The following is a 9,664-nucleotide window of genomic DNA, read 5'->3' as shown; positions in this document are numbered from 1 at the left end:
TCTTAGTCATCTACTATCAAGCAAAACACAGGATATAATAGGTGTTTGTCAGAAGAAGGGTGTAGCTAGATGTAATTAATAACAGAATGCAACTTTCCATGAAAAGCTCATTAGCTGTGGAGTCAGACCTGTTCAGGTACTGTAGGTGTTACACTGCTCCTGATAAATCATACTGAATTTCCAAAGAGAAACTGTGATTAATCAGTCAGCAGCAAACTACCCACTGCCACGATGGGGAAAGGGTGGGCTGTCTTAGCACTCTGGCAAGCAGAGGGCTGGTGCTTCTGTAAGAGCAATAAAAATCCAGGGTGGGAGCTGTAAGATGAGAGGTCATCAGAGTTGTTTTCCATTTGAGAGGGAAAGGACCAAGGGAAGATCTTACATGGTTAGGAGCCCAAGAGACAGCTTTACTTCCTGAGTTTATAAAGCCAGGTTTAGAAATGTATGGTTTTTCTCCACCTGGGGATATGTAGTTGATTGCCCAAGGGACAAGAGAGAAGATTTAGTTAAGTCACTTGTGCTTTCCTTTATTGTCTTGCCAATCTGATGGTCTTGTCTCTTCTCCGGCAGCGCTGGTAAGAGGGAGCTTGGGCCACTTACAAATAGTCCTTGCTCAGATTGAGGCAGCATTGCAAAGGGCAAGAAAGTCACCTTTGTACAGAATAGCCTTGGGCCTGACTTTCTTTTTGTGAAGGTTCCTTGTATTGGTTTGACCTCAGCAGAGGCGGTAGCAGAGAAAACCAACCCCTTTGTGTGCCGTGCGCAATCATTTCTCCAGAATTGTTTTTGAGGTTGTTTTTAAATTGCATTGCAGGAGACTCTTCAGGCTTGTGTGGAGCTGCATTAATTTTGGTGATGGGCTTCTTGCCCATTGCTGGCAAAGGACATTCCTGTTGCGGCGCTTCCCAGCCGGGCTCGCGGCCCGGGGCACTGCGCGAGGATTCGAGCTGAGGTTTTAGGTCAGAGCTGGAAGACTAGGGGATCTGAGCTCAGTTTGGTCCCCAGCACCTATCACCCAGGGGACCTCCCTGGGCAGTCCTTGATGTAGTCCTGTGTCATCCCTGAGGAGTGCTTTAAATGCACCCCCTGGTCTTGGGTTATTCAAAGGATTTTAAATAGGGCACAAAGGTTTAGTTTTAGCTTAGGATAACAATGGGCACTGCTTGGTAGCTGGAATAACTGGTTTAAGTGAACACAGCTATGGTTGGTCTGTTTTGAATTTGACATTGAAGAAATGACCTACTTTTTGAAGGGAGAGCTGTCTTTTTAAAACAGACTTGAATTGTTACTTGGTAACTGTGTAGGGCTTGAAGTACCTTTAATAGTCACACTTTGTCCTCAGCTGCTGAATTTTCTAGCTGCCCTTGTGTGTCTAGAGGTCAGGCTGGTCACCACTGATAATTTTGTATCGCTCAGATATTTTCTGATGGTACAGAAGCAGATCAGCAGTACAGGGAACAGAAAAAAGGAATGACATGAAAACTCCTCTCATCCAGGCTCTTCTGTCACATACCATGTAGGACATGTACGTTCAGTCCTTGTGTCCTCAACCTTTTAGTTCCTGTCTCTCCAGTGGAGGCCGGGGAGAAGACACACAAAGCACCAAAATCTCTCTATCTCAGAAGAAGAAAAGATAAAACTTCCTTTGTCTGCTAGTGTTCCTTATGTTCCCTGAACATGCACATTTTTCAACTGGGAAAGGCAGATAAGAAGAATAGTTGCTGGGATTCAAATAATTAAATTTAAAAAATATATATATCCAAAGACTTTTCTATGCAGATTGTTGATGTCTGTGCTATACTGACTCCACTGCCCTAGCTATTTATAGGTTTGCTTGTATTGGTCCTAATCCTTGTTGCTGTAAGCAAGTATCACAGCTGTGATTTTGTCAGGATAGGGGGCAAATTAAGAGGTTTAACAGAATCATCTATGCATACGTGCTGATCCTGAGGTTTAGAAAATTTAGATGAAGCTGATGAGAGCCTGTGTGAGCAATATTTGATCACTAGCATTCTACAAATACACATGTATGATTTTGTGGGTGTCTTCCAGAGTAATGAGCTGGGCTCTTTCTTTGGCAGTGGTTACAATTGATGTGAATGCCTTAATAAGAGAGATGGCAAAGGGCCTGTTTTTTTGTTTTCTTTTGGTTGGTACCATAACATAAAAACCTCATTTGACTTTGTCTCTCTTTGCATCAAAAAGCCATCTCTGCAAGGGAAAAGATACATGAAAAATCGGTGTTCCCTGAGATAATTTGAAGGGTTTCATTTTGTAGTTGTTAATCAATTATTGCCTCCAAAACAGTACTGCTTTACTGATTTTATCAGCCAGAGGAGGACTTGAGATTAAGGGGAAAAAATAATTCCTTTATACTTTGGTTTCCTGTGATAACATCTTTTGAAGTGCCCATCTTAGAAAGCAAACATACTGGAACAGGAAGGAACAGGGAATATAAATATCTCTGTACGTGGTCAAGGTAAACCCTATGAGGAGTGTTGACCTCAGCTAGCTACATCATCAGATATTTGTTGGGTCATTACATGAGATGGCTGGCTACGTAGATTCCCCCAGTGTCTGTAACATGGACTCTTTTCATTTAGTCACTTGTTTTGTCAACAGCTGCAGAGAGAATTTTGAGAGCTTTCCTTTCTGCTCCAGTAAGAATTAATGATGCTGGGTATCCACTGTAGGATATACAGCATTTCCTAGAAGCCTTTGGTGTTTTAATTTCACCTAAGGAAAAGGTTGAGGAAGGATGCTGGCTGCTGCTGGGGGAATGGGAAGAGATAATTAAGAAACAGCTTCTTTGACAATTACCTATTCCCCTTAACCCAAGCATAAGAAGAGAATGTTTCTTTTGGCTCACAGGAAAAGGATTGTCCTTGGTTTAAGAAACTCTTTGACAGGAGTATTGCTCTTCCATCAGCTAATTTTCCTAAGAGCAGCTGAGACAAAGGAGGTGATTATTAAAGTGATAATAGGCCAAAAGGAAAATACAAAATAAACTACAAAATTAACATAAAAAATCCTGCTTGTTACCTCCTGTAAGTGGGATAAGAAACGTAAGCAAAATAATATATGTATTGTTTATTAGTCAAGCAGGACTGGATTGATCATGTGTGGCAGGGGTTATGTGATTGTGTTACAGAGACTCTTTCTAAACTCACTTCTCTTTCTATCCAAGACTGTGACTGAGTGAAGTATTTCCACTTCCCATAGTTGTGATTGACCCTCCCTTCAAAACAATAATTTATATGAAGACATAATACCAACATGATGCTCAATGCATATTTACTGTCAAAATCTGCTAATCGACAGCTATGTTTGGAAACAACAGAAGCCAGCATGACTGACTTGTACTGTTTGGTGTAATAAAGGCTCATCTTTTCAGGTAAGACAGGCTGTGTTATGCAGCCAGGCAGTAAAGAGCTAAGAGACATAAAAAAATAATAGCCTTCAGTTGCTTTCTTCAGATGGCACATCTGAGCAAGAGGGAACTGTATGCTAAGGAGTGTGTGCTCCCTGCCTGAAATATGGCAAGACAAAGTGAAATTCTTCCCTTAACCCAGAGCCAAGTTAGAAGGTTATATGTAGCCTGGGGGTGCACAATTATGGCAGATGGGAAATGGTGTGGATGAAGAGAGATGGACTGAGTCGAGGGACCAGCAGCTGTAGGAGTGGCATATATACCAGTCAGGTTTGTCTCATCTAAGTGATCTACATGCACAGTGGAAAGTACAGCTATTTACTTTGTGACAGAATCAACGACTTTGCAGCAAAGTGTTTCCCTGCTGCCTTAACGACCAAACTCTTCCACTCATTGAGTTTTCAGTGTCCTGAGGCAGAGGTTATTGCGACAGTTGCACACTCTTGCTTGGAACTGCTGTTTGTGAATACTCCTGAGTCAGCAACCTGGCAGGTCACACTAACCCCAAGGATCTGATCAGCAAGAAAAGGTTTTGCTTGCACAGGGAAGCCTTCAATCTCCAATACTCTTGGAAAGAAAAGAGCAATATGAAGCCCCAATGTTTGCTCCCTATAGGGTCTGCTCAGCTCCCAGCTGATCTGTCTCATTCCAGCAGTCTTGCAGTGCCCTTTTTTAACATCTTATTTCTGAAATGTTTCCCTAGTGCTTCTCAGCCAAGATGGCTTTCATAGCACAGGACTGGAGGGAAGGAAATTCAAGAGCAGTGAATTGCCAAGAGTCTTAAAAGAAGGTGTAAGGAGTATTCCAAAGCCAAAGGCTTAGAAAAGAAAGAGGTATTTTCAGAAAGAGTCAGAGATTTTCCAAAAGGTTCCCTGGAAATAGTATTAGGTCATGCTTTAGGCTTTTTTGGATTTACATTTTAATTGTAACAATGCCTTTTAATACTGCTTAACACTTTCAGACGTGCAAACACATAGAACATGCACTAAGCAACATGTTTCTTTGATGTATGTACAGGCTTGGAGGTGGTGTTTGAGCTTCAGCTCTGCACTGTTTGGCAGTGGCTGCAATGACACTTGCATGATGGGAAGAATCTTTGCCAAGTTGGGTAACTTCTGACAAGTATAAACACAGCTCTGCTTTCTGTATACTAGATTTCAAACCATGTTGCTGTTCTAGGTAAGAGACCATCCTGACATTAAAGAATACCCAGTCTCTCTGATCAGCCATTACATCTCTCAGTCTGAGTTGAGTGAGCTGATAACGAGCAAGCAGCAAGGGACAGTTGGATGCAACTGGCATCCCAGGACCTTATCACTGAGGCTTGTTGTCTCTTTGTCACAAATATAACCCAGATCTGTTGTTTTTAGGAGTTTGTCATCACTCTGGCTCTCTTTTAGCCAATGCAAAATGAGTTTGCTGAGAACAACCCAGGTTTGTCTGCTCAGTTACCCACAGACTAATGTTTACATCCTTAAGAGACACTGCAGATGTCCTGACTGCCATATTTGTGGGTGAATTCAACTGCAGCCAAAACTTAACTATGCAATGCATGATGAGCTTTCCTTTTGCTTTTAAAAAAGAAATGTCCAGGCTAAAGTTGATGCATGCCAGTGGGGCAGGGTGTGAAGGCAGGTTTTTGTTCTATTAAGTAAGCTGTGCTTGAGGGTTAGTTTCCTTTAATGACAAATTCATGTCAGAATTACACCAGGGATAAAATCCTCGTCTGTAAAACTAGAAATATTAAATGGACCAAATTCAGCCTTGAAGTAAATGAATTCCCATCACACTCAATGGGAGATGAATGTGGATTTGGCTCATTTTGTGTTATAGGATTCACAGGCAGGACTGTTTCAGTAAAAGCAGCACGTGAGCACTTTTCCAACAGCTGCAGTTGGAAAAGTTGCAGCGTATCTTCTAGGTGAAGCCAATCACATGATGGAGTTACGCAGGCTGCCAGGCTGGAGTCCAAGAAACTCCAGTCCTGGCGGAGCTCTGCCACTGATTTTTGGTTGACCAGCTCTTCCTTTGTCCTTCTATCTGGCATATTTATATCGTAGGTTTTTGAGACATGCCAAATCTCTGACTATATGTTTGGACAATCTAATGCTGTGATAACCAATATTATTTCAAGTTTTTATTGTCACTGTAGTTGCATGGGAGTATGGTAGAGCAAATGCTTTTCCTGTGTAGGTAGAATACTCTCTTAAAATAGCTTTTTTTACAAAAACGGATATTGTATTCATTTTTGCAACTCAAATTGGAATTAATGCCAAATGCAGTCACACTGCATTTAGGAAATAAGGGCATTCAGGAGAACACCCTTGCTAGTAAGGGCTGAGAAGGAGGAGAAGAAGGGTGAGAGTAATTCCTGTGTGCAAAAGGATCCTTTCTTCTGCTGAGACAGGCTGCTTTCTCCGGGGTATGGCAATTTCTGTGTTTAAGTTATTCAAATGGTGATTTTGCAAGAATGCAAGGCTAGCTCTACGTGGAGCTGAGCTGTGGGGCATCTAACCCAACAACATATCTCCAGCTGTGGTTACTACCACAGCTGATTAAAAGAAAATTGCAAGGACTGAGCCACCAATGATTTGCAGTAAAATTTCCCTTTTTTGAATCTCATCTTTAATGAACGTTAGCTAAAATTCTGAAGCTTTGTTGTATTCCCTCCCCTTTACCAATCCAAAAGCCCTCTACGTTATTATCTTAAGACTGTTATGTTATTATATAAAACTCAAAATGCATTTTACTTACAGGAATCCATTTCATAATTTCCTTTTGAAGTTTATTGCTCAGGCTAACAGTGAAGCCATCAGAATGAATTTTCTTCTGACTGCTCTACATTTTTCCTACCAGTAGCCTTTCCCTTTGATCAAAATAACATTTTTTTTAATGTAAAAACCCCCCATGTTCTTGCTAAACTTTGGAAGAGTATGTTTGTGTACACTCATCCATCTACGTGATGTGAATAGTGAGAACCTCTGATCTAATTTTATTCCTAGGCCCACTTTGTCATTTTTCTTCAAACTTCTTTCTTGATGTATAGCAGAGGAGATGATGATGGATGCTGCTCCCAAAGGCCGCTTGCCTTACTTGTTTGTGCACACGATCGTGATGTTTCTAAAGAAGTGGAAGATCAAAATTGGGTTGACAGGAGAGGCGGCATTAGCCTCCAGATAAAACCCTGCCTCCACGTGTTCTTGTTCCCTGACATTCTGGCACCCGTGATTATTAAAAAAAAAAAAAAAAAGGCAGGACTGGGTGTGGGCAGAAAATAGGCATGTGTCAGAAGGAATTAGTCTGAGTCTGAACATGTTATCAATGCACTTAGCAACTGCATAGCCTTTTTTTTTGCTCTCGTGCCGTTAGGCATAGGCAATACTGGCAGCACTGGGTTCCCTTGCACTCCCTCTTAAAAATATAATTTTAGGTTGCTGTGAACTGAAATAGGCAAAAGGATGAACTTTTCTGCCCAAGGACAGAGCAGATCTCTCTACATAGTGTCTCATTTTTACCTTTGGCTGGTTTGTTTCATTAGGAGTTGTCTAGTCTGTTGGGGTTTTTCTTTCATTTTCTCCTGTGGATGATAGGTGTGGATCTCTGAAAATGAGACAGATATTGAGACGGTGCTGTTAAGAACTGAGTTAGATGTTCCTTGGCATCCAAAGTAGCTCTGGCACATCTTTACTGGATATTGCTTTGACCCATGCTCTAGACCTTTGGACTGCTGATGAGTTCACAGTTGGGGAAGGAGTGCATTTCTGTCAGGGTTGCAAGTGTTTTGGCAGTCATTAGGAGAGACAGGAAAGATGTGTCAATCAGCTTCTGGCAGATTTGAATGTGAGAACATGATTTTGCAGAGCAGAAGAACTCTATGTACAGTATCCAGTTAACTTTGATTGTAATTTTCTTAATTTCTAGAAAGCAGGTAAGACTGACAATGGAATTTGAACTGGAAATGCCATGTAATAGGTTGATTGCTAAAAACACCTGACTGTGTCTGTAGTAAAAGAATTAAATACACTCTGCTGATTCACTTATTTTCTGGCTGGTTTGTCTGGCTTGGGCTCAGGGAAGTTGTGTGCTCAAGAGTAAGGAGTAAGATTAAGTTTGAGAGGATAGGAACATGTGCACATAAATGGGTTATTTTTCCTTTGCATGTGTTGCTGTTTCAGAAGGCTGATTATTTAAGACAGAAAATACTACCATATGTGCCTGACAAACTGCAGAGTATTTCTGCTGTGGCAGTGAGCCATGATAGCATGGCTTCTGTCATGGACTGGGACTTCTATTCCCTGTCTTCTCAATCTGCTTTTCAGACTCACAGTGAGTTCTCCATGTCCTGGTGTCTGTCTGTAGTCAGAAACTGCAAAGCAAGAGAAAATCGAACCAAATTGTCCTGCATGGGCTCAACAAACTGTGCAGGTGTCACCAGGAGAGATGTTGCAGCTGTAAGTGATTATGAGGGTCAGTCTGCATTTCTAAGGGTGCTCCTGTCTCCAGCAATATAGAACTCGGTTGTAAAACTTGGTTCAGTCTGCATGGAGGTTTACACAGGAGTTCTCTGAAGATGAACCTGTTTGCTTTAAAAAAATGTGCTGAGGATACAGGAGTGGGAGTTGTTAAGATAAGAGCTGATGCAGTAAAACCTAGTGTGACTGCAGTTATGTATTGGCTTGACTCATGCCAGCTGGTTCTGCCTTCAACCTGGGGAACGTGATCCATGGGGTTTCATATATGTAGCTAGGGGAAGAGTTTAGCCCAGCCAAGAAATCAGGAAATTATTTCATAATGTGTCAGAAATGCCACACCTTTCTTTACAGTGTTTTCCAGGGTTTTCAAAGTGCCATTTTAAAGATGGATGCAGATTTTCCTTCCTTTGTTTTCACTTTTCCGCTTACTTTGATTGTGTTTTGTTTCTACCCTGTCTACCTCCCTTTCCGTATTTCCCATAAAACCAAGAGGGATGGGATTGTTCTTTTTTAAAAACTTAAAATTTGAGCAGATTATTCTATTGACAACATTTCTTGGGTGGTGTGCAATGGAAATCTATTCACATTGATGAGGTTATGAAAGCAATGTTTGCTAATGAATGCCGCCCCATGACTGGCACAGAAAGGACAGTACTTCAAAGCAGTATTTTGAACTTTGAAACCGGTGGATTCAGAAAAGGAGAATTATGAAGAGGAACTAGTTGAGGTTCTGGCTTTTTCTAAGCATTGTGTTATTGTTGCTAGTGGTTGAGAGTGTGTTTGTGCCTTGCTTCCCACAGCTTGAGGGGACTGGGGCATGAGCATCTCTCCTGGGAAGTGAGTGCCAAGGGGCTATGGTGGAGTCCTGTGCCAGTAGTGGAGTTCCCTCAGTGTATTCCCTGCATTTCACAGAGCAGGACAGATGAGGTGGCCTCTGTCTCCATCTGACACCACAGGGCAATCCAGCTCCCCAGTGGTTTCCCCGCCTGCTGTGTCTGGCACGTGAGGTGACAAGAAGGGGAAAGGATACTGGGCCAGACTGAGAGTGTGGGGACACTGAGGCCCAGCAGCAGCAGCAGAACATGAGGGGAAAGCTGATCCTGTGAGTCTCCCATCTGAAGTGTGGTCTGCTCATCTTTTCTGAAGCCAAACTGAAGCCTGCTGTAAACAAGACTTCAGTTATATTCTTTCTCCTAGATTATACTGATATTCTATAGAACACATACAAAAATCATTCCAGTGTTTTTCCACATCATTAAAATAATGTTCCTTCATCCCTTGGTAACTTGGGACTTGGGGTTTGCTGCTGCTCATCTTTGTGTGGTAGAAACCAGGCTCTCACTGATGATTTTGATGCTACCTCTCCAGGTATCTAAATGGCTTTCTTTTGTTTTACAAGGTTTGTGTGTGTCTTGTTTTGGGGAAAGAAAACAAAAAAAAATCAAGAGTTTGTCTGATCTTCTTGGGGAGGATTTCTGTGAATAGCAAATTAATGAATCCATTTGTTTTTTACCAAAGACCTCTGCATCAAGTGGCTTCAAAATATATTTAAAATGTTTATTTAAAATCCAAGTCAAGTGATTTTTAACAAACTGTCTCAAGATAGAAGAAACTGACTTTTTGGAGTAACTGTATTGTTTATTCTTTGTATTGCAGTAGCACCTAGAGAACCCTATTGTGCTAAATGTGGAACAAACATAGAGCTGGTCCCTGCCCACATGAGCTTACAGCCTTCAGCTTAGCCTCTGCATTGTCCTGCTGA

Source organism: Chaetura pelagica, unplaced genomic scaffold (genome assembly GCF_000747805.2).
Source record: "Chaetura pelagica isolate M959 unplaced genomic scaffold, ChaPel_1.0 scaffold24, whole genome shotgun sequence".
Lineage (NCBI taxonomy): Eukaryota > Metazoa > Chordata > Aves > Apodiformes > Apodidae > Chaetura > Chaetura pelagica.
This window is presented reverse-complemented; position numbering follows the sequence as displayed.